Below are 22,131 nucleotides of genomic sequence, written 5' to 3'. Positions count from 1 at the left end.
TTTAGTATAAGTAGTTAACACATTGTGACAGTCTACACCCCTGTATTCACACCTTACACACTCTTGTAATAACCTTTGTACAAAGTATGCCTTGTAAGGTATCATTTGAAAACTTACAATTTACTGGTCAATAGTGTCCTGATACAATATGTGTGGCAACATTGTATGTGAAGTTATAACATTAATACATGTTCTAAACCCCACAGCCCTGCCCAAACAAAAGTTGGCAAACAATTCTGTTCTAAACAAAGGAATGTGTACTCTACTTAATTTCCATTAAAGCAGTAAACAAAGTCATTAAGCAGGAAGGGAAGGCAAAGGGAATTCAAACAGTTGAAAACACCAGTAAGGAATATCTGCCACATAGACACTTTGGATCCTGGTTCTCAGCTGGAAATGTTTTTCAAGAAGGGGACAGAAACTATAAAAAGGAGGGAAAACATCCCAAGGCACCCCCCCACACTCCTCTCCTTGCCCATTGCATTCACTGTGCATGAAGAGACAAAGGAAGCAGTCATTGGACTCTGGGAGATGGTTCCTGACCTGAGTGTTTGGTAATCTGCTGGAGCATGTGGTAAAAAACTTTGCTTGTATGTAATAGAGTTTAAGCTAGGCATTAGTAAACATCTTATGACCATATCTGACTTTTATGCCTCATTAGTTGTACTCACTTTCTTAAAATCTCTTTGTAGTTAATAAAATTATTTTACTGCTTTATCTAATCCAGTGTGTTTAAATTGAAGTGTCTGAATAACTATTTGAGATAATAAACTGGCATATTATTCCCTTCAAGGTCTAACACATTTAAAATATTTTTACTGTCTACAAGAGGGTTGGGCAGTACAAGACATACATTTCTTGGGGAAAATCCAGGACTGGAGGCAGTGTTGGGGTCACTCTGCAGTACGAGCAAGGCTGGTCAGAGCCAGGTGTAACCCAAGTGTGTCTGGTATGCTGCAGTTACTTACACACACAAACACATTCTCAGGATGTGGCTTGCTTACTGGAAGGCTGTTTGTGAGTGGCCTACGTGGGAGCTACAAGGCATTGTAGGGCACTCAAGGTTGCAGATCTGGACTGTGCCTTGATATATCACAAATATTCTAGGGGACTGTTCCAGGTGAAGTGGCCTGTTAACACCCCTGTAATCACAGGACAAAACAGGGAGGTTAGTGTTAAACCTAGACCATATCTGATCAGTGTTTGTCTAACCTGTTCTTAAAAACCTACAGCAATTCCAGAGCTTAACAACCTTTATAGTTAGACTGTTTTTCCTAATGTCTAACCTAAATATCTCTCTCACTACAGATTAAGCCCATTACTCTTTGTCCTACCTCCAGTGGACACAGAGTACAAATGATCACAGCTCTCAAACATATTTGAGTCTTAAACATAGTTGAAGACTTATCAGCTCCCCTCTGTCTTTTTTTTCCTGTGACTAAACATGCCCTGTTTTTTAACCTTTCCTCATTGGTCAGGTTTTCTAAACCTTTTATCATTTTTGGTGCTCTCCTCTGGACTCTCTCCAATTTGCCCACCTCTCTCCTAAAATGTGGAGCCCAGAATAGTACACAGTACTCCAGCTGAGGCCTCTTATTGGCGTCTTGTTTGGAAGTAACAAAGGGTATAATTTTATGTTGCCAAATAATTTTTCTCAAGTGTTCAAGAGGCTTCTTTAGTAAATTATGGACATACGGAAACGTTACAGTGTGATCCTCTGATCTTGTGAGAAGTTCAGGTGGTTTGGATTAGAAACAGAATAGAAAGCATTAATATCTCAATAGCCCCTCAATAGCATCTCTCCCCGCCACCACAGCCCTGGAGGTTTGCGGGGGAGGGGGGAGAAACGTCTCTCCCCACCGCTGCCTGAGGGTTGGGGCAGGAGAGTTGTCTCCTATTCCCTATCTCACTCCACAAATGCCAAAATCTAGAGGAAAAGGGCCTATTTCTCACTTCAGTTATATCCATGTAACCCAACTGAGATCATAAAGGTTTGTCCGGTTATAAGTGAAAGTAGAACCTGGCCCAAAGACTCAAATCATGATTTATTTCATCCCCACTGGATGACTTCCTGGAGTGACAATGAGAAGGAAGCAGGAAGTGAAAATTCTACCACATCCATAATCAACCAACCAATGTCAAATGATAGCAATTTAGGAAAGAATAAACAGAAAATCTGCTAACACATAAGCCACCATAGCAATTATGGATATAAAATGTGATCACCTTACCAAGGAGGTTAAAAAGTAGAAAATTTGGTGGACAAATTAAAACAACTACATAAAAGGTGTAACAGTAAATTTAAGTATGGGGGACTAAGAAGGGATGCCCATCCCCGCCATTTCTCTATAAAAAATCTCTGTCTCAAATGTTAGAGTTGAATCCAGCTAAAGATCTATTATGTAACTATTAAACAGACTGCATACACAGGAAAAAATATCTGAACTACCTTTGGTAATAGAGAGGTTCTTAGAATTTTGGATTTAAATTTGAAAGAATAAGTCAAAAGTTAGCTTGAAAACTAAAAGATCTTGAATAAGAACAAATTGCTTATTTTCTCAGATATGGGAATGAGCACAAAAGTGAAGAAATGGGAAATATTTCCCATAAGTAATCGGTCACAAACACTAAATATTGAAGCAATAATTTTTTTTAGCATTTAGGACACAATAAAATGCTAAACTACTACTTCTGGGTTGCTGAAAGCACAACAAGTCTATTAGACAAGACAAAGCACATAGGGCTAGGATGCATGACAGTATGCACAGCTTCTTGTTTCACTGCACATTTGAAAAGACAAAATCAACTTGAAATCTACATTTTTGTTGTTTATTGACTTTTTGTTTTTTTAAAGAAAAATAACAGCTGTTCAACATTCCCTCTACTTTTTCCCATCCACGTGCAGAATCAGTTCTGTTATGTGCACCAATATGGAGCTGATGTGTGGCGGGCCAAGGGGTTCAGAGTGTGAGAGGGGGCTCAAGGCTGAGGTATGGGGTGGGATTCAGGGTGCAGGAGGGAGCTCAGGGCTGGAGCAGCGAGTTCAAGTGTGTGTGTCAGAGGTGAGGGCTCCTGCTAGGGGTGCGGGTTCTGGGGTGGGGCTGGGGATGAAAGGTTTGGGGTGCAGGCTGCCCCAGGGCTGTGGTAGAGAGAGGACTCCACCCAGCCCTCTCTCCTCATAGCTGCACCTGGGCCGGGGGAGAGCATCTCTCCCCGCAGCAGCAGTCCTGGGGCTGGGGCCCGGGGAGAGGCGCCTCTCCCCACTACCGCAGCCCCAGAGCTGGGGTGGGAGAGTCGTCTCCTATTCCCCACCTCACCCCACTGTCATCTTCCAGGCTCGCTTGTGGCCACATCCGAGTGGAGTGTGCACTCTTGCGCGGCTCTGCTAACTAAGTGTGTGCCCTTTGGTGGCCTCCTGCACAGCTGCGCTGATATGCACCTTAGAGCGAACGTAGGCTCCAGGTAGTATACCTGTCTTTTGGACTTCCTGTCTATTTTAGTGCACTACAACCACATTTTACTATTTTTAATAATATTTTTAATTTTTTCCTTGTTATTTTTTGTCTCACAAACAACTGGGCAAAACAAATATATGCAAAGGCAAAAAGTAAACAAACTGAAAATAGAAATATTTCACCAATCTTTCAGTAAAATAGTATCTTTGGTGTTCCTAAAAATAACAGCAGTTTTAAAAGGTTTTATGTTGATGGTGCCTTCAAAAATGTTAAAATAAGCTATAGCTGTCTATTGGTGAGACCAAGGACCTGGGAGGCAAGGCTCTGGGATTCTATCCTTGAGCCACTGACTCCCCTTATACAAATAATTTCTCTGCCTCAGTGTATCAAACTGTGTTGTGATACTTAATGGTTATAAAGTGTTTTAAGATCTTTGGAAGAAAAGTGCTATATATTTGAAAAAAGTATATGTTTATGTAAAATGCAAGTAAATTTAATTTTTGGAACCAAACACAGATTCTGTGGGAGAGAACAGTTTTGGATACTTCTTTCATCATCCCCTTATTCGATCATAGGGGTCAGCAGACCGGAGGTTGAAAACAATGGTTTTAAAACATTTGGCATCATCCTACTCTGTGAAAATATTTTTTCTATTCTCAACTGTCACAAGTTACATTATTTAAACTGTCTAATATACAGAGGGCATTGCACAAGTTAAAAATCAATTCTCTTCCTAGAAACATAAAATTGTGTTGCCGTGATCAGGGTTGTTCTGACATATCATGGAAGACATTTATTACTCTATAACACATCTCTTACCCTTTAAAGACAGCTGTAATCAAGAACAAAGGTTTATCACCTTATGTGTTTCCAAGCCACCAAACACAAGCCAGGGATTAGCTAAAAATGCCACTAGCAAAAGTAAATTTGCCTGTATCAACAGAATGTACCTTCTGTTTATGGCTTCAGAAGAGGAGACAGGTCACTCCTTTTATGCAGAGCAATCCAAGAAATGACTGGCATTCAACAAGGAACAAGGGAGGATCAGTACTTCTCAGCATGCCTATGTGACCTCCTACCTCTAGTTTTCTCAATTTAATGCTGAGAAAAATTCATGTTCAGTTTGTTTCAAGGTTCTAATAGAAATCAGCCGGAGAAACTGTTTTAAGATGCAAAGGGAAGGGGGGTACTTGCTCAGACTGGGTGACACAAAGGCCACAACACAACTCAGGTGTGGCCTGACCACCATGTTGTCATGTGTGATTGGTGCTGGGACCAGATTCCATTGTTGCTGCTGCTGACATCATCATACCAGGCCAAGAACATTTTGAAATCCCTAACCTGATGAGTAATTCTCTGTGGTTACTCAGGAAGCTATGTTTTCACTCCCTCAAACAAGCTGAGAAGTGACCGTTAAACAGAGGATTCAAACTGCCAGGTAGACTTCAATTTTTTTTTTGCCATACAAAACTCTGCAGGAGTTACAGCTCTGTCACACATGTAGTGTTGCCCCTTTATATACAGTTTTGTGTTTTATAATGGAAGTCCTGGCGCACAGTTAACCTGAGTGGTATGAATGCTGCTGTGGTCATTAAAGATTAGAATCAAAGCACCAAAATTTGAAATTTGACTATGCAAGCTCTGTACCACAACATTCAGTTTAAGGTTTCCAGACTAATGGAACTACTGCATCAGCAAAACAAAGGAATATACAAGAAAATTTATACAGACTGCGATTTTTTTTTACACTGGAAAGTATTGGATTAGATTTAAACCTCAAGGCCTTTTAAATTAAAATCATCTGAAACAAGAATATAAAAAATGAAGCATGAATGTTATAGTTTAAATGTAATTAACATAGTCAGCAACTTTATATACAGTCGATTTAGGGATTTGTTTAGTATAAGACACATGGAAAATGTTAAACACAAACAGGGAACATTTAAACGACACTGAGGTCTTGCTCTGAAAGGTATGACAGATACACTGTTCCTTAACTAATGGTGTTGTTACAAAGAAGGTACATGCTAAAACTCAGGTTGACCTAGCCACGTTGTTCAAGGGTGTCCGTACCTAAGCCCAGGTATAGACACTGTTAGGTTGACAGAAGTTGACAGAAAATAAAGATCCTGCAGACTTGTATAACAGAAACAGAGCCCCATTTAGAATGCTGACAGGCACTAAGGGGACTTAATTAGGGGATGGGGGCTAGATCCTAAAGCTAATTGATTATACTGGGAAATTTCACCCACTTCTCTCCTTGCATCCTTACCAGCCAGTTTCACAATAAATTCAGAATTAATGTTGACACTCATGGTATGGCTACATTACAAGTGCTTGCTACAATGGCACAGCTGCAGCTACACCTCTATAATGCTGCAGTGTTGACACCACAGAGACGGAAAGGGTTTTTTCATCGCTCTTGTAAATCCACCATCTCAAGAGGTTGTAGCAGAATTTTTCTGTCTACCTAGCTGGGTCTACAATGGGGGTTAGGTTGACCTAACTATGTCACGTAGGGCATGAAATTTTTCACAGCCCTGAGCGATATACCTAGGTCAACCCAAGTTTTAGGTGCTGGCCAGGCCTCAGAACTTAATGTTTGGTTCTTGTGAGGGCTAGCATCCTCAACCTCCTATTGCTAATATGTATGTTGTACAGAACTCTCCCACACATTTACAATATGTAAACAAAATAAGCTTCCTTGAGACTTTTGAGGCTCCAAGGCTAGTCTGATCATAAAATACATTGCAAGAGCAATTTTACTTAAACAGCATATGTTCACATGGCTTTTCCTGTGGATCACACCTTGTAATTGCATCAGGAGAACTCTCTCATCAATACCAAGTAAAGTAACTGATTAAAAGCAGAGCATTCTCCTTAAAACTTGCATTGCTTTTTTATTTTCCAGTGTTTAGACTAATTAAAACTTTCACCACTCAGGGTTTAAATCCTAAACAGATTAGTAGTTTAAGATATTTAAAATTCAGTAATTATTTGCTGACCTTATAGGTAGACAGATTTGTAATAAAATGAAAATGAAGTACAATCTCTCCTCCCAAAGGGTTTTGCTGTAATTTCCATATCCCTTTCTGCGTGTCTGACCCAGCATCAACTAAATCCTGGTGATTCTTGCTGTTCACATCAAAGATAATAGCCACCATTCTTCTGATTAAGGGAGACTGGAAACCTAGCCGTGCCTTTGCTTAATTGTCTTAAGAGGCCATCACTGGCCAACACAAGGTCCTCTTGCCTCTCAAGCAGGGCCGGCTCCAGCGTTTTTGCCGCCCCAAGCGGCAAAACAAAACAAAAAAAAACAAACCTTGCCGCTGAACACGGAAGTGGAGTGATGGTGCGGCCACCGAATTGCTTGGTTCGCTGGTTCCTGGAGCCAGTCTTGCTCTCAAGGATGAGAAAATTCGAATCAAATGGGGTTTGCTGTATGTTCATATTTCAGTACAAGTGGCAGACATTCAAGAAACCAAAATGGTTGGTAGAAGTCTATATCATTTATGAAAGAGCCTGCTCTATAAATAACTATAATCTCTTTCCATCCTAACTTCTGTCTAAATTAAAAACACACAGAACATTACATATTTAATACAAAATAATTAAGATATTTCATAATTAAACTACTATATCTAGACTACTATATCTAGACGTGTCCCCAGCAACAATACAACCAAACCAGCTTGTTTCTGCTGGGAAACAGGGAATGTTGGAGACTCAGCACAGACTCAGATGCAGAAGCAGCCTCAGAATCAAAAACAGAATGTTCCACTGACATGAAACTAAACGAAGGTGCCAGCCTGGCACTGCAGGCTTCAGCTTCTTCCTTTCTTGAAGAGCATGTCGCTCTTAACCCCAAGGCTAGATCTGAGGGTTCCGCTCATATGGGCCTCTGTCATATGGAACAATGTGCCTATTCTTTGGGCATAAGGTGTAAAAGCCCTGCAGATAGAACAATTTAGGGAATGGGGTTCCTTGAGGTGCATGTTGATATAGACAGGTGCATTCAAATCTTGGAAGAATTAGAAATAAGGCACATTTTTAGCAGAGAGAGTGATTAAGTACTGGGACAAACTATTGAGGGAAGTGGTGGATTCTCCATCTCTTGATGTCTTCACACCAAGACTGAAAGCCTTTCTGGAAGGCTAGCATTGGGCTAAATACAGGAGTAAGTAGGTGTACTTCTATAGCCTCTTTTATACATAAGGTCAGGCTAGATGATCTAATGATCCCTTCTGGCCTCATAGTCTATGAATGAAGATGGGCACAAAGGACATCACCTCTACCAAATCTTTGTTTGTGGATCTTTATTGGAGATAACGTCTCAGGACTGAAGCTGTAGTCCATCCAGGAATTTAAAGAGCACAGTGGCATCTAAACATTTTAAAATTACATAAATTATTGAAACTACAATATAAACTAACAACACAGAAAGCTCTCTAGGCCTGAAGCAAAGGTCCCTAAGCCTGCAGCTCACTCTGTTAAAAAAAAAAAAAAAGAAAGAAAAAAAAAAGAAGGTACTGGATAGATTGGAGCAAGCTCAGATCCTAAGAATCTAGATTTCTAATGTTCTGTGAGAGGGAACTCATGTGGTCTGAATGGGCATACTTTTTCAGGAGGTTCCTGGAGCTCAATTGCACAGTTGGGAACATGCAAAAGCCACTTTGGAGAATAATAAACTTTAACCAGTCATAGAAATATACACTCCTACCTGTTTGCTACTCTGGAAAGGGGAAAAAATAATCAATATATTGCTGAGTGTCCAGAAGATAATATGTAAGTTCATCACTTGTTACCTGACTTAGGCCTTGTCTACACCATGAAATTAGGTCAAATTTATAGAAGTCAGTTATGTAGAAAGCGTTTTTATACAGTCAATTGTGTGTGTCCCCACACAAATGCTCTAAGTGCATGTAGTCGGCGAAGTGTGTCCACAGTACAGAAGCACCCATTGACTTCCGGAGCGTTGCACTGTGGGTAGATATCCCACAGTTCCCACAGTCTCCACCACCCATTTGAATTCTGGGTAGAAATCCCAGTGCCTGATGGGGCTAAAACATTGTCGCGGGTGGTTCTGGGTACATATCGCTGGCCCCCCCTTCCCTCCCTCCCTCCGTGAAAGCAAGGGCAAACAATCGTTTTGCGCCTTTTTTCCTGAGTTACCTGTGCAGACGCCATACCACGGCAAGCATGGAGCCCGCTCAGCTAACCATCACCATATGTCTCCTGGGTGCTGGCAGACGCGGTACTGCATTGCTACACAGCAGCAGTTTATTGCCTTTTGACAGCAGACAGTGCAGTATGACTGGTAGCCGTCGTCGACGTAGTCCAGGGTGCTCTTTTAACCGACCTCGATGACGTCAGGAGCGCCTGGGCAAACATGGGAGTGACTCAGCCAGGTCATTTCCCTTTTAAGTTTTGTCTCATGGCGATTCAGTCCTACCGGCAGTGCACTGTCTTTTAATCTGCAGCCAGCAAAAGACGATGGCCAGCAGTCATACTGCACCGTCTTCTGCCGAGCACCCAGGAGATGACGATGGCTAGAGGTCGTACTGCACAGTCTGCTGCCAGCAAGATGTATAAAGATAGATGAAGTGAATCAAAACAAGAAATAGACCAGATTTGTTTTTTATTCATTTTCTCCTCCCTCCCTCCGTGAAATCAACGGCCTGCTAAACCCAGTTTTGAGTTCTATCCTTGAGGGGGCCATTCTGTTTCTCGCAAAGCCACCCCCTTTGCTGATTTTAATTCCCTGTAAGCCATGTTGTCAGTCGCCCCTCCCTCTGCCAGATCAACAGCAACAATTGTTTCGCGCCCTTTTCCCTGGATTGCCCGAGCAGGAGCAGACGCCATAGCACAGCAAGCATGGAGCCTGTTCAGCTCACCACAGCAGTTATGACCACTGTAAACACCTCGCGCATTATCGTGCAGTGTATGCAGAACCAGCACCTGAAAAACCAGGCGTGGAGGTGACGGCAGCGCGGTGATGAGGACATGAACACACTTTTCTCTAAAACCGTGTTCCCCCACAATTTGGAGATCATGGTGTTAATGGGGCAGGCTCATGCCATGGAACGCCGATTCTGGGCCCGGGAAAAAAGCACAGAGTGGTGGGACCGCAGAGTGTTCCAGGTCTGGGATGATTCCCAGTAGCTCCGAAACTTTCACATGCATAAGGGCACTTTCATGGAACTTTGTGACTTGCTTTCCCCTGCCCTGAAGCGCAAGAATACCAAGATGAGAGCAGCCCTCACAGTTCAGAAGCGAGTGGCAATAGCCCTGTGGAAGCTTGCAATGCCAGACAGGTACCGGTCAGTCGGAAATCAATTTGGAGTGGGAAAATCTACCGTGGGGGTTGCTGTGATGCAAGTAGCCAACGCAATCACTGAGCTGCTGCTATGAAAGGTAGTGACTCTGGGAAATGTGCAGGTCATGCTAGATGGCTTTGCTGCAATGGGATTCCCTACTGTGGTGGAGCTATAGACGGAACGCATATCCCTATCTTGGGACCGGACCACCAGGGCAACCAGTACATAAACCACAAGGGGTACTTTTCAATGGTGCTGCAAGCACTGGTGGATCACAAGGGACGTTTCACCAACATCAATGTGGGATGGCCGGGAAAGGTTCATGACGCTCGCGTCTTCAGGAACTCTGGTCTGTTTAAACGGCTGCAGGAAGGGACTTACTTCCCAGACCAGAAAATAACTGTTGGGGATGTTGAAATGCCAATAATTATCCTTGGAGACCCAGCCTACCCCTTAATGCCCTGGCTCATGAAGCCATACACAGGCACCCTGGACAGTAGTCAGGAGCTGTTCAACTACAGGCTGAGCAAGTGCAGAATGGTGGTAGAGTGTGCATTTGGACGTTTAAAGGGTTGCTGGCACAGTTTACTGACTCGCTCAGACCTCAGCGAAACCAATATTCCCACTGTTATTGCTGCTTGCTGTGTGCTCCACAATCTCTGTGAGAGTAAGGGGGAGACGTTTATGGCGGGGTGGGAGATTGATGCAAATCGCCTGGCCGCTGAATACGCGCAGCCAGACACCAGGTCAGTTAGAAGAGCACAGCAGGAAGTGGTGCGCATCAGAGAAGCTTTGAAAACCAGTTTCCTGACTGGCCAGGGTACTGTGTGACACTTCTGTTTGTTTCTCCTTGATGAAAACCCACCCCCTTGGTTGACTCTAATTCCCTGTAAGCCACCCGCCCTCCCGCCTTCGATCACAGCATGCTTGCAAAGGAAATAAAGTCACTATTGTTTAAAAAACATGTATTCTTTATTAATTGATTATAAAAATAGGGAGATAACTCACAAGGTAGCCCAGGTGGGGTGTTGGGGGAGGGTAGGAGGGAAGGAAAAGACCACTTTAAAACTTGTTGAATGCCAGCCTTCTGTTGCTTGGGCTGTCCACTGGGGTGGAGTGGTTGGGTGCCCGGAGCCTCCCACCCCGCGTTCTTGGGCATCTGGGTGAGGAGGCTATGGAACTTGGGGAGGAGGGAGGGTGGTTAAGCAGGGGCTGCAGCGGCAGTCTGTGATCCTGCTGCCGTTCATGAACTTCCATCAAATGCCAGAGCATGTCCGTTTGATCCCGCAGTATCCCCAGTGTTTCCTCATGCCTCCTCTGATCTTCTTGCCACCACCTTTCCTCACGTTCATCGGCCACTGTCCTGTATTCTGCTATTGTGTCCCTCCATACAGCTCTGTCAGTGCCGGACGACTGCATGAGCTCAGAGAACATGTCATTGAGCGTGCGTTTTTTTCGCCGCCTTATCTGAGATAGCCTCTGGGATGGAGGAGGGAGGCTTGAAACATTTGCAGCTGCTGGAGGAAAAAAAGGGAGTGAAGTATTTAAAAAGATACATTTTACAGAACAATGGCTATACTCTTTCACAGTGAACAACGCTATTCACATTACATAGCACATGTGATTTGGGTACAAGGTCGCATTTTGCATCTTATATTGTGTGCCTGCGGCTTTGGTGTTAGAGATCACATACGCAGGGCTGGGCAACAGAATTTTCGGCTTGCAGGCAGCCATGGTAAGCCATAGTCTTTCGGCTTCTGGAACCTTCATAACAGCAGCCCCCTCCTTTCCCATACCAAGCAAAGCCCGTTGAGTTGGCCATTTACTGCTGCAGTTTTCCTGTTAACGTGCAGCAGCAGAAACCAAACTAACCCCCTCCCCCCATCCAATTCTCTGGGATGATCGTTTTTGCCCTCCCCCCACTGCCTGGCTGGTATCAGAGAAGATCTCTGCTAGCCAAACGTGAACAGCTCAGCGCCAATGGCCCCCCCTCCCACCGTGTGGCTAACTGTGGGGAGGATTTCTTTTCAGCCACAGGCAAACAGCCCAGTAGGAACGGGCACCTCTGAATGTCCCCTTAACCAAATTCCCCTATTTCAACCAGCTTACCATGAACCATATCACTCTCCTGAGGATAACACAGAGAGATAAGAATGGATGTTGCTTGAATGCCAGCAAACACCAGGACCATACGCTGCCAGGCTTTGTCATGCAATGCTACCAGATTACTTGCTACTAGGATGGCATGGTAGTGTCCTCCCATGGAGGACGGAATAAGGCTGCTCTCCCCAGAAACTTTCTGCAAAGGCTTTTAGAGTACCTCCAGGAGAGCTTCATGGAGATGTCCCTGGAGGATTTCCGCTCCATCCCCAGACACATTAACAGACTTTTCCAGTAGCAGTACTGGCCACAAATGCATCCCAAGTCTTCAGGGCTACTTAAGCATTAAAAAACACTTGCTTTTATAATGTGTATTATATTTAAAAAGGTACACTCACCAGAGGTCCCTTCTCCGGCTTCGTTGGGTTGGGAGGGTATTTCAGTCAGGGTGATAAAAAGATCCTGGCTGTCGGGGAAAACGGTGTGCTGTGTGCTCTCCCCAAGCTCCTCGGCCTCCTCATCTTCCCCATCTGCAAAATCCTCAGCCAAGGTGGAGAGTATCTCAGCCTCGGAGTCCATGGACAGGGGTAGGGTAGTGGTGGCGGCCCCCCCTAGAATTGCATGCAGCTCAGCGTAGAAGTGGCATGTCTGGGGCTCTGTCCCGGAGCGTCCGTTTGATTCTTTGGTTTTCTGGTATGCTCGTCCTTACATTTCACGCTGCACTGTGTTGCGTCCCTGATGTAGCCTCTGTCCCTCATGGCCTCTCAGATTTTTTGAAATGTTTTGGCATTTCGTCTTTTGGAACATAGTTCTGATAGCACGGATTCCTCTCCCCATACAGAGATCAGATCCAGTACCTACCGTTCGGTCCATGCTGGAGCTCTTTTTCGATTCTGGGACTGCAAGGTCACCTGTGCTGATGAGCTCGCCTGGCCAAACAGGAATTGAGATTCAAAAGTTCCCGGGCTTTTCCTGTACACCTGGCCAGTGCATCCAAGTTCATAGTGCTGTCCAGAGCGGTCACAATGGTGCACTGTGGGATAGCTCCTGGAGGCCAATACCTTTGAATTGTGTCCACACTAACACTAATTCGAAACGGCGATGCCGATTTTAGTGCTAATCCCCTCGTTGGGGAGGAGTACAGAAATCGGTTTTAAGAGCCCTTTATGTCGAAAAAATGGTTTCATTGTGTGGATGGGTGCAGGGTTAATTCGGATTTAACACTGCTAAATCGACATAAACTCGGAGTGTAGACCAGGCCTTAGCTGTATAGCAAGAAAAGTGCACTTAGGAAGAAATCACATACGGGTATTAGAGATGTTACAGTCAACTGCTCCCTACCTGAGTACTCATTGTCCTCATAGAAACCTGCTCTATTTACACAATGATCATTCTTCTCCCCCATATCTATACTGTATAAAAAATATTCTGCCATACACAAACAATTATAGCATTATAGGACCTTTGTATTATTTTACTTCTCCCTTGTCAGATTATTCAAGGATGGATTACTGCCTCATAAACTGGAGCAATGATGTTATCATCACTTAATTAACTATATACAGAATAGCAGATGGTCCCAAGCACATAAGAGGTTGTAATTTAGTCAACCTGCCAACCTCACTGTTTATTAGTGGCAGTAGAATCCCATTAATGTGAATTATAGCCATCTATCAGGTATCTATTGAGTGCCATATTCATTGGGGGAAGGAATGGACAGATTTATCTTTTTCTTGTTCTCCTTCAGTATTTACATGAATGGTCTAAATGTGCTAGTGCTTTAGTTATGATGTCTGGTTCTTGCTCACCTTCAGAATGAAAAACAAATGACAAGTAGTATATGAGGGGGTTGAATCCGGTGTGGGGATGTCATTATGAACACCTTAATGCTAACTGGTTCACTGTTCTGGAACAGTAACTCTGACAGGCCTGACAAACTCACTACACCCAACCCATTGCTTTCATAGTATTCATCCAAAGATGGTCAAGAGAGGTCTCAAATAATAGTTTATGTCATACTGATTTTCACAATAGTCGTGAGATGTATGTATGTATGATATTTAAGGAATTGTGTATGTATATATTTCTTTTGTCGTATTAACCTGCTGTTTTGTGGCTTCTACTTAGGCTTTGTCCACACTGCCACTTTACAGCGCTGAAACTTTCTCGCTCAGCAGTGTGAAAAAACACCCCCATGAGTGCTGCCAGGAAAATATGAAGAGGAAAATAAGTTTTGCAGTCTGAATGAAAGCAGAGTTGACAAGCAGGTTTTGACCAGACAAAGGATGCATATTCATAGATCCCTGCGCGGATACAAAATTTGTATCCGCATCTGATCTGCAATCCACGGATAGCTGTAGATATAAAACGGATATCCGCAGATTTGCAGGGCTCTATATATTCACCTGCATGCCTTCGTTCAGATATAAAATAAGCATTGCAAGCCAACACAATGGAAGTCTATTTGCATATGACATCAACATGAGGATGTGAAGGCAACATGGAACCAGAGCACCAGGGAATAAACCACAGTGGACATCTGCACTCTGAAGACAGAACAATGAACTTTGGGGACACACGGAGTGACAAAAGGGCACTTCTTTATCCTTCACTGAGGAAGAAGGATCCCATCTGTGTTGGTTGGACATGCTGGGAGATTGAGATAAACTACTTTAGACAAGGGTTTTATCCTTTATCCTGCTTAAACTAAGTTTAGACACTAGGAAGCATGTTTCACTTTTTGTTTTATATGTAACCATTTTTGTTTCCATCATTATCCTTGTTCACTACCTCTTAAATCTTACCCTTTAATAATAAACTTCTCATTGTTTTCACTATTGTATATCCCAATGCTATATTATAGTTGAATCAAACAAGCTGGTGCGTGCACTGTTCCTTTGGATGACAGCTTAACCGGTAATTTCTATGAGCGTCCAACGGCTAAGGACTGGACACTGCCTGGGAATGCTTCAAGGGGGCTCAAGTGCATCTACTGTTAACCTGGAAGGCACAGTAAGGGCTGGCAGATCCCTGAGGAGATTGTTTAGGTAGTTAAGAAACTGGAGGTGTCAGTGGGCTGAAACCCAGTTAAGCACCAGCAAGTCCTCTTCTCACTGGAAGCAAGGCAGCAACAAGGTGACTCAGTCCTGGGCACCCCAAAAAGTGTCAGTCACCAATCCCAGGCCAAAGCCTGCAATAATTTATTTTATTTTATGCAAATGACTAACCATAATTAAATCAAGAAATATTAACAAGATACTCTCTCTCTCAGGTGGTTTCCTTTTTACCCTTCTCCTTCTGTCCCCTTTCTATCCATATTGTTCCTTCAAGGTCTATTTTCATCACAGCCTATTCTCAGATTAGGGTCCACTTTCTTCATCATATTATCTACTACCCTCACCCCTCCACTCAAAATAAAATAAATCAATTCTCTCCCCACTTCGTACTTACTTTGCTTTTAAGACCTCTATCTCTTGAGCCCCTTTCCTCTCCCGTCTTTTTCTTCTTGGGTCTTTTTCTTTACAGATTCCAACCAAAGGCACTATTCATGTGCACAAATTTAAGCATGTGCAGGATTGGGGCCTTGATGAGAAACCTCAGATTCTTTCTTTAAACATTATTTTCCCCAACGATCAAGGCTTTCTTGATTTTAAAGTATAAGCATATTTGTCTAGTAAAATATGATCATAAAGTTTAAAAAAATCATTTCCTGGATTATGTAAAAGACATTTGTTTCAAAACAGCAAAAAGCAGTGGTCCTAATTAAGGTCTTCATGCCTGGCTTGATTATGTTTTACAAATTCATTTTACATAAAAGCATCAGAATCCAAAGCACTTGGTTTGCTCACAACTATACAGAAGTGGCTTTGCTCTTTGGCTCATAACATGAACATTAGGAAGTTTCAGTCAAATAAGATATTTTTTTCAAGTTAATAATGAAAATTTAGTTTATAATGAAAGCGCACACTGATAACTGACTTTAGCATTACAGTCCACAGCCTATGGTTGTGAGCCATCTCTATATTAATTTGTGAATATTATGTATGTATATATGATGTCAAATTGCTGTAACGGAAGTTTCCATCATTCAGCCAAAAGGGGCTATTAGGAAAAACAAGCAGAAAATAAAACATTGACAAGAGACCAGATACCCCTGGGGAAAACACTGCAAGGGCCCTTAAGGGAACAGGGAAGTGTCTACCTGCCTGGTTCCAGCAAAGTTAAAAGGCTTATTTTGCCTGGGCTGGGGGCCTAAGAGCAAAAGGACATTTAAAAAATTCCTCTCAGGGGATAAAATGCGGGAGAGGGGTGCAGTTGTCAAGGGTCTGTTGCGGGAAACAGGCCGATATACATAGAAAGTCTGTAGAGGGAGTCAGAAGAAGCTGGGCTAACATTGAGTAAGCTATAGGTGGATAGGCCTGCATGTCAATCATTCTATTGTTTTAAAATCCTTGTTCTCTTCAACTATGCAATGTTCCTACTGTTAGAAATAAATAATATTGTGTTTTGTAAAGGCTGCATGGTCCCTCTGTATATACCACTGGTCACAGCTCCCAGAGGGTAGAGCTGCAGATACTGAACCTAAGTCAGGCCTGCTGAGATAACCACAGTTGATACACAAAGGGCCTAGTCAAGGAGTAATTCAGGGCCTAGTCAAGGAGTGGGAGAATCATGCAATTCCACTCGCAGAGCAGTGAAAGCTTGGGGCTTGTTGTCTTTGGGGGGTATACTTAGATAGACCCAGAGACAGGACAGCAGTCAGCAGACAGACTTATCTTACAAACTGTATGTTCACATGCTATAAAATACATATGTTTCGTATTTACCCATTAACAAAACTAAAATGTGACTAAAATGTTTTATGTGATGGCTCAAGTTAAATCCAAACATATTAAAATTATTTTAAAAAGTATATTATTAAAAGTTTGAGGCCCAAATAAGATTGTAAACAATCATAAATTTTCTAATTTTGTAGAATGAAAGAGGAATTGAAAATCAGGATACAAGCCAATGCATTTTTTGCCTTTCAACTAAATTACAGAGTGCACAAATACTGCAAAATAATATGGATTTATGAAACTTTACCACTCAATAATTACATCTTAAAATAAACATAGTTTACATAAAAATACTTTGCCTAAGCAAAGAAGTTCTGCTGCTGAATTGTATTATGTACATTACATAATAAAGATTTTGAATCCATGTTTAAACAGATTCAAAGAACATCTCACAATAAACTTCACTCAAGTTACAAAGCCCCTGAGGGTTCAGGGGAATGGACAGAAGCTAATCAAATAACTTATTATAAATCTGACAATTGTGAGTTTTCAGATCTTTACTCTATTCATGTTTCCCTTAAAAAAAGAGAAAATTGTACCTTCTATCTGAAGACAGATTATGATCCTATGGTAACCATGGAAAAGAGTTTACAACAAAAACAGTTTATTTTGCCAGTTTATTTATTTATTTAGACAATAGCTGGTTTTGATTAAGAACTGTTTTCCAATACAAGTTAGTTTGTCTATCTGATGTGAAGTCATCATACTGTGGCTGTGGGATCACAGTCTCTTGCTTATAGGAAGGACTGAAAATAAGAACAAACTCATACATGTGCCTATCACCTGGAGTGTCTGTCTGGTTCCTCTCTGCAGTTTTTCCTCAAGGCCACATGGTAGGCATTAGGGGTAAGGTGGGGAAGGGGAAGCGTCACCTGGGTCTCAGTTTCCCCAGAGTGTATGTGGGTGGTCTCCATAATGGATCTGTCAAGGTTCCTTCTCCACTCTGAACTCTAGGGTACAGATGTGGAGACCTGCATGAAAAACCCCCTAAGCTTATTTTTACCAGCTTAGGTTAAAACTTCCCCAAGGTACAAACTATTTTACCTTTTGTCCCTGGACCTTATTGCTGCCACCACCAAGCATCGAACAAATATAACAGGGAAAGGGCCCACTTGGAAACGTCTTTCCCCTCAAAATTCCCCCAAGCCCTACACCCCCTTTTCTGGGGAAGGCTTGATAAATATCCTCACCAATTTGCATAGGTGAACACAGACCCAAACCCTTGGATCTTAAGAACAATGAAAAAGTAAGCAGGTTCTTAAAAGAAGAATTTTAATTAAAGAAAAAGTAAAAGAATCACCTCTGTAAAATCAGGATGGTAAATACCTTACAGGGTAATCAGATTCAAAACATAGAGAATCCCTCTAGGCAAAACCTTAAGTTACAAAAAGACACAAAAACAGGAATATACATTCCATTCAGCACAACTTATTTTATTAGCTATTTAAACAAAACAGAATCTAATGCATATCTAACTAGATTGCTTATTAACTCTTTACAGGAGTTCTGACCTGCATTCCTGCTCTGGTCCCGGCCAAAAAAAAAAAAAAAAACACAGACAGAGAGAACCCTTTGTTTTCCCCCCCTCCAGCTCTGAAAGTATCTTGTCTCCTCATTGGTCATTTTGGTCAGGTGCCAGTGAGGTTGTATTAGCTTCTTAACCCTTTACAGGTGAGAGGGTTTTTCCTCTGGCCAGGAGGGATGTAAAGGTGTTTACCCTTCCCTTTATATTTATGACAGGGTCAAATTCTATAGTTCTTCCTCAACCAAAACTCTCATCAACTTCAAGACAATTGATTCCAGTTTTGGTCTGCTTCAATAAGGAGTGCAAGATTTGTCACAATAACCTCACTATATGTTTGTTTCCAATATACAGATGAATAAATAAGAGAGGAAAGTTGCACATGGATTTTATTATTAGATTGTCTTGCACAGTTTTCATGTGTGTCCCAGTGTGAGATTAAGCCATGCAATATTTTCTTGTAGAACTAGCCAGCTCAGTATGAGTTGAGGTGTTACATTCTCACCATATATTTTACTCCAGAAAGCTGATTCATCTGTGCAGAGAGGAAACGTCCTCTTTAGTTTTACTGCTCATTCCTATTCCAAGTCCAGCTGTCCTTGGTGATCTCATTTGCACAAAGAGGATTGTTCTGCAAACTTTAAAAGAAAGAGTGCTTGCTAACAAATATAACCAGTTCCTTCTCCAAAAATTAATGTGAGCTTTGCCATTGACTTCAGTGGAAGCATGGTTGAGTTCTTATTCTGGCTTATAGACAAAATACAGCCAAGGGACAATTCCTGTCCTGATAAAATATCATGTGTCACCACATTTGCCATATGTACATTCCTTATTTCTTTAGTAACTCTATGAATTTTAAACATAATATTTATATTTTCATAATTTGATCTAAATTGTATATCTACAATAAAGCTGTAATAGGATTCTTTATACTCAAATGCGCACAGCATTATGTGTTTACAAAAGCATCTCCTTTAAATATCACTTAATCACATGGTAACCATCTGTATATCTGCCACTTAATTATAGCATACTGGAAATAAATTAAATACATATTGAAGTTTTACTTTCAAAATCTGAGGAGAAACAGAATTAACAAAAAAAAAAGAGGTCCTAAAAGACAGGAGTAAAGGAGAGCCATAATACATGTCTACTGAATGCACAACTTCCAAGTCATAGGCTAGGTTTAAGTTTTCTTTTTTGCTTTGTTTTTCCTTGTGGGGTGTGAGAGAGAATAATATTCTTCTCTCCAACACTTTGACACAACTGATTAAGGTGTTGGAGATTTCCAGTAATTTATGAAAAATAATACTCTGACTCATGAAGATGTTCTGTGATGGTCATTCAAAAAGTGTGTTACAACACTATAGCATTGGAGATACTGAAGTTATTTCCTATTATATAAAAAACACCACAGTAATTCAGAAACCACATTATAACAGCTTAGTAAACAATGACTTAAAAAAATTCAATACATTTATTGACTAAAAAATAAGTTTTTGGCACATGTTAAAAGTTCTAATAATATTCAATAGTCAGTAAGCAATCTCAGTGAGCAATGCAGGCAGTATTGTTAATACAAAAACATCACAATCTTTCAGTTTACTTAAAATAACCAATCTTAAATATATCTGTTTTTCCATTGCTGTGAAGATCTGTTACGCGGATCATCCAAGCTTTAACATCACATTAATTCTGACTTTTTCCAGTGGGTTCCTATTGCCTATGTATTGTGTAACCACCAGGAGATGATAAATCAGTTTCATCCTTTGACTTTGTTTACCCCTTCCACATGTAATCCTAGAAGAAACACTACAAAGTTACTGGTTTCAGAGCAGTAGCTGTGTTAGTCTGTATCAGCAAAAACAACGAGGAGTCCTTGTGGCACCTTAGAGACAAACAAATGTATTTGGGCATAAGCTTTCATGGGGTAAAACCCACTTCATCAGATGCATGGATGCATCGTCCTTCAGGATAGGTTGAAGAATGCCACTAGCTGTCACCTACAGCCCCCAACTAAAACCTCTCCAGAGCATTATCAAGGATCTACAACCTATCCTGAAGGATGATCCCTCACTCTCACAGATGTTGGGAGACAGGCCAGTCCTCGCTTACTGACAGCCCCCCAAACTGAAGCAAATACTCACTGGCAACTACACACCACACAACAAAAACACTAACCCAGGAACCAATCCCTGCAACAAACCCCGTTGCCAGCTCTGTCCGGCTATCTATTCAAGGGACACCATCATAAGACCTAACCACATCAGCCACACCATCAGGGGCTTGTTCACCTGCACATCTAATGCCATCATATGCCATCATTGCCCCTCTGGCATGTACATTGGCCAAACCGGTCAGTCTCTATGCAAAAGAATAAATGGACACAAATCAGACATCAAGAATTGTAACATTCAAAAACCAGTAGGAGAACACTTTAATCACCCTGAACACTCAATAACAGACTTAAAAGTGAAAAGAAAAGGAGTACTTATGGCACCTTAGAGACTAACCAATTTATCTGAGCATAAGCTTTCATAACCAGTTGGAGAACACTTCAATCTCTCTGGGCACTCGATTTCTGATCTAAAAGTGACTATTCTTCAACAAAAAAACTTCGAAAACAGACTCCAACAAGAAACTGCAGAACTGGAATTAATTTGCAAACTGGACACCATCAAATTAGGCCTGAATAAAGACTGGAAATGGATGGGTCACTACAAAAAGTAATTTTCCCTCTGCTGATACTCACACCTTCTTTTCAATTTTGGAAATGGACCACCTTGACTGCATTGGCTTTGTTAGCATTACAAAAGTAATAATGATACAAAAGAGTTGGATTTGGGGACAGACCCACCAGATATGAAACAATGTACACATTGCATGGCATCGAAACTCTGCACTGAATACAGAATTATTAATTTCCTCACTGGCTTTTCTATGGTGGTCTCATCATAGTATCTTAGTGTTTTACAAATATTAATTAATTTGTCTTCACAACATCCCTCTCAGGTGGTATTATTACCCCCATTTTAAGCATGGAGCATAGATGTTAAGACCAAAATTGTCAAAAGCATCAACTCATTTTGAGTCCCCAATGTGAGACTCATAGGGTCTGATTTTTCAGAGTACTTAGCACTTTAAAGGACTTTATATATTCAGAGCACAGCTCCTGTTGACCTCAGAGGCAGCTGTGAGTGTTCAGCACTTCCCAGGTGCCTCAGGTTTGGCACCCAGAAAATGATGAACACACAATGGCCACCTGTGAAAACTTTGCTTTACATGATTTGTCCAGCATCACAAAGGAACTCTGACAGAGGGTGGCATTTAAGTGCCTTAACTATGAGACCATCCTTTTTTTCCCTGCATTTTTCCACTTCATTTACCAAACATCTTCCGACTTCTGCAACAAATAAGGCAGGGGGCGGGGGGCTACAGACTATCCATCTACTTAACTATGGTACATATATGATCCCCATTATCATAGGAACTGAATGCCTCACAATCTTTTGAATGCGCTTATCCTCATAATACCTCTGTAAGGTGGGGAAGTACTATTACCTTCAACTGAGGCATGGAGTCAGGACTGCCTAAGGTCACACAGGAAGTCTGTGGAGGAGGATAGAATTGAACTCAGATCTACAGTTAGTACCCTAATCACTAGATCAACTTTTTTTTTCTGCAGCCTCATTCACTGATTTGTTTCCAGAACACAGTCTATCCTGTGGATTGAATGAGGCAGGGTCCTGTGGAAAAAATAGTCTGTGATCATGCAGTTAAAGACTGTATCATAATACATATGCACAATGGAGCCAAATTAAAGTTGCATGAGCAACATTAATTCATGCAATTGTCTAATGTTGAGTGCCTCAACGAAGGCTGCTGCTCTACATCTCCTT

At 41.7% G+C, this 22,131-nt stretch overlaps 1 protein-coding gene across 3 annotated transcripts in view; it reads right to left on the bottom strand.

The window, feature by feature from the left end:
- CENPP (centromere protein P) overlaps window positions 1-22,131 on the bottom strand; it is a 310,225-nt gene that overhangs the window by 12,813 nt on the left and 275,281 nt on the right. The gene's annotated exons all lie outside the window — the stretch shown is intronic.

This window comes from Natator depressus, chromosome 7 (genome assembly GCF_965152275.1).
Source record: "Natator depressus isolate rNatDep1 chromosome 7, rNatDep2.hap1, whole genome shotgun sequence".
Taxonomy (NCBI): domain Eukaryota; kingdom Metazoa; phylum Chordata; order Testudines; family Cheloniidae; genus Natator; species Natator depressus.
Note: the sequence above shows the minus strand (reverse complement) of the source record. Positions and strands in the feature narration are given on the sequence as shown.